At 53.1% G+C, this 3,702-nt stretch overlaps 1 pseudogene; it reads left to right on the forward strand.

The window, feature by feature from the left end:
* Positions 1 to 2,964, forward strand: part of LOC102775460 — a 4,436-nt pseudogene extending 1,472 nt beyond the window's left edge.
* Positions 2,965 to 3,702: the final 738 nt, after the last annotated feature.

The raw sequence follows: 3,702 nt of genomic DNA on the forward strand, positions 1-3,702 counted from the left end.
TGCCCCAGGGCTTCTTTCCAGGGAAGTGGCTTCTGTGTCCGAGAGTTGATGGGTCAGTGATGAGCATCGTCCTGTGTGATTTGTATTGGGGGTCACTCTGAGCTCCTGGTAGAGTGAGGTCCCAGTTGTCACCACCCCTAACTGAACAGGGAGGCACATTCTGGGTGAACGTGGAGAAATAAAAGAGCCCTGAGTGGTGTGCTCAGTGGTTAGTGCGTTGGCCCAGGCACCAAGAGGTCAGGGGTTTGATTCCCAGTCAAGGGCACTTACCTGGGTTGTAGGTTTGATCCCTGGTCCCAGGCCGGGCTCCTGTGGGAGGCAACCAAATTCTCTCTCTCTTTCTCTCTCTTCTTTCCCTCCCTTCCACTCTCTCTAAAAATCAATGGGAAAATATCCTCAGGTGGGGATTAACAACAACAACAAAAAAGTAAAAGATAATAAATACTCAAAACTCATCACTTCCTAATTATTTTGCTGCACTTTACTCTCACCTGTGCTCTTGAGCTTGTTTACATCTGTCCGGTCTGCCCTGTGGAAATACTATATCGGAAGTAGCATGTTGCTGTGCTACTTTTTCTTTCAGCTGCACATTTGGATGCCTTGTTCGTAGCCTGAAGATGGTTGTGATGCTTACATCACAGAAATTAACAAATGCTGCAAACCGGCCTTTTATCCTTCTGGAGAGCTGGCCCTGAAACATGTGCAGCACACGCCTTGACGGGGCACCCCCAGGAGTCAGGCCGCAGAGCTTCATCGTGGCTCTACCACTTGATAACAGTGGGACTTGGCTAACATGCCTAATGGCAGTGTCTGTCCTCATTTGTAAAGTGGGACTAATATTATCGTGTGTGTATATATGTGTGTATGTGTGATTTAATGAGATAAATCCTGTTAAGTGCTTAGCACAGTGCCAGGCACCTACATGTGCCCATAGATATGAGCAAATCCTATATAATAAAAGTTTAATATGCAAATTGACCGAATATCCGAATGACTGGTTGCTATGACATGCGCTGACCACCAGGGGGCAGACGCTCAATGCAGGAGCTGCCCCCAGCCTGCAGGCCCTGATAGCCTGCCAGCCACCCTCTTGGTCCCTTCCCCCAGCCAGCAGGCTCTGATTGCCCAATGGGGAACAGGGAACATCAGGTGACAGATGTGGGCAGTGCCAGGCCAAGGCCCCTGCCCTGCTGGTTATCCCACACACAGAGGGTGACCAGTGGTGGAGGGTGGGGCTGGTGAGTGGGCAGAACGGCCAACCTCTTGATCTCTCCCCAAAGCCTGCAGGCTCTGATTGCCTGATGGCAAATGGGGAACTAGAGGTGGGTGGCATTGGGGGGTGGGGCCGGCTGCTGGCAGCTCAGGAAGATGGCCCTGATTATAGGCCATGCCTAGGGACCCTACCCATGCACGAATTTCATGCGCTGGGCCTCTCTCTATATATAAAAGGCTATTCTTTGAAAAACCTGTATGACAGCAACTTTGCAGAGTGCCCTCTCGCACTCCAGGACCCCTTGGGATGTTGGAGGGCTGGTTTCAGCCTGATCCCTGCAGGCCAGGCTGAGGGATCTCACCTGCTGGAGGGATCTCACCTGCTGGAGGGACCCCGCTCACTCCACAGACGCCAGGGAGGGACTGAGGGATGTTGGCTCCAGGGCATGTCCAGCCCGTGTCACCCAGTCCCACCCCACTGGCCACCTTCTAATTAATTTCCTCTCAATGTGCAAGAATCCGCGCACCAGGTTACTAGTTATTATTATAATGATTTACTCATAGAGAAGCAAGAATGGATGATGTAGGAAAGCCCATTATAGACAAAGCCAGTAAAAATGCACGTGTTGGAGGACTCATTTGGGAGCAGTGAGCTCTTTTTGGTGCCTGGAACTTTACCCCTAAGCTCTCTCAGTTTGGGGAAAGGACAGGTCCAGTCTCTGCTTCCTGGAGCACACAGCCGGCGCAGCAGGCCCAACACAGCAGCACTCAGCGGCCCAGGGGAAAAGACTGGGGTCGGAGAGTGTGGATCAGCAGCAGGGCAGGCTGGACGTGGCCATTCCAAGGGACAGTGGGTCAGTGTTCAGCTTAGATGTGGCCCCTGGCAATGCAAGAGGAAGCTCTGTCCATGCAGACTCTCTGTAGGGGAAGCAGAAAGCTGCCTGTCAGGAGGACTGAGAAGACTACATGGAAAAGCAGACAGTTGGGATTTTCAGGGCTGGAATTCCCCAGAAAAGCAAACAAGAGATTGAAGGCCCCCGACCCACCCTGGGCAGCAGAGATTTGCAGAGGAAGAGATTGTGCCCCTGAGGGGAGGGAGGGGAGGGAGGGAGGGAGAAAGTCGGTGAGAGCCAATTTTGGGGAGGAAAAAACTCCTGGGCTGTCTCTGGTTGAAGGGTGGGAGCGCACTGACACTTGCAGCCTCCAGGGGGCGCTCAGGACCCAGTGAGGACAATCACTTTCTCTTCAGCTCAGGTCAGAGAGCTGGGAAGGACTCCAGGACAAGAATAAATGCCACCTCAACCGAGAAGAGAAGCAAGGACAGCCCAATCTTGGATCCTCTGAGAAGAGTTGCCTTGTGCCCTGTGACCAGCACCAGGTGGACAACATATCCACAACTTGGTTTCCAAACGGATAGTCCTCTGCCTGTCGGCTCCTGCTCAGAACTTGAGCTTCCCCCTGAGTTGCCTGCCCTGCAGAAGTCTCTGCTGAACTACTCCTGGGGCGGGCAGGAAGGCTCCTATACTGCTATCTAAGCCATCTTAGGGTAGACAAGCAAATTAGGACGCCGTGAAAAAAGAACATAAAGCCCTCTTCTGCGATAGTTCAGGGGTGAGGGAACCAGAGCTGTGTGGGAAGAAGAGGTCAAGTGGAAAACCCGTCATCCAGTGCATGTGCTTTCTCCCCTCGAAGAGCCGCTACCGAGGGGAGGCTGCTGTGCCCCTGCACCAGCAGGTCCGAGCTGGGCCCTGATGAAATGACTACTGAAGACCCTCACTGTGTGTGTGTGTGTGTGTTGGGGGGAGGGGGGGCCGGCGCTGTTAGTGACTCGGTGTGAAAGCTTCCATCTCCCGAGGGAGGCTCAGTGAAAGCTGTAGGACACACAGACACCATTCTGGAGCTAAAAACAGTCGCTGAGGGTGTTGCTGGTACAAAGGGCTCAGGAGGGAGAGTTCAGGAAAGTTCTATAAGATTTTAGAGGCTGAGAGTGAAAGAAGAGGTGAGGGGGAGCCTGGGAGTAGTGGTTTCCAGGGCCTGGTGCCCAGCTGCTGTGGTGGAGCAGGTCCAGCCAGGGTCGCCCTGCAGAGGGGAGGGAGTGGGTGTTGGGCATCTGCTGTAGGAGTCCAGCTTTGTCCACTAACAATGGGGAGGAATGAGGCTTACAAGGCACATTCATCAGTCTGGAGAGGACACTGAGCGCGATGGCAGAGGCTGGTGACATGTTGTTCCAGAGGTCCCAGAAATCTTTGTTTTCCGGTTGGGAGGAGCCTTTGCAGAGTACAAAAGGGATGTGAGACCTTTGCTAAGGTTGTTTAGGGCAATGGTAGGGCGGCACAGGTGCCAGGGTTCTTGTCTCAGCATCAAGAAGGGTTCAGGAATCTGGAAAAGGGGCTGTGCGTAGGTGACAGGAATCCAGAGACTAATAAAGAATCGGGAGATGAGATATAATTTTGAAAGGCATAGGGGGTCAGAGGACCTTCAGCTCAAGAG

Source organism: Myotis davidii, unplaced genomic scaffold, assembly GCF_000327345.1.
Source record: "Myotis davidii unplaced genomic scaffold, ASM32734v1 scaffold484, whole genome shotgun sequence".
Classification (NCBI taxonomy): Eukaryota; Metazoa; Chordata; class Mammalia; order Chiroptera; family Vespertilionidae; genus Myotis; species Myotis davidii.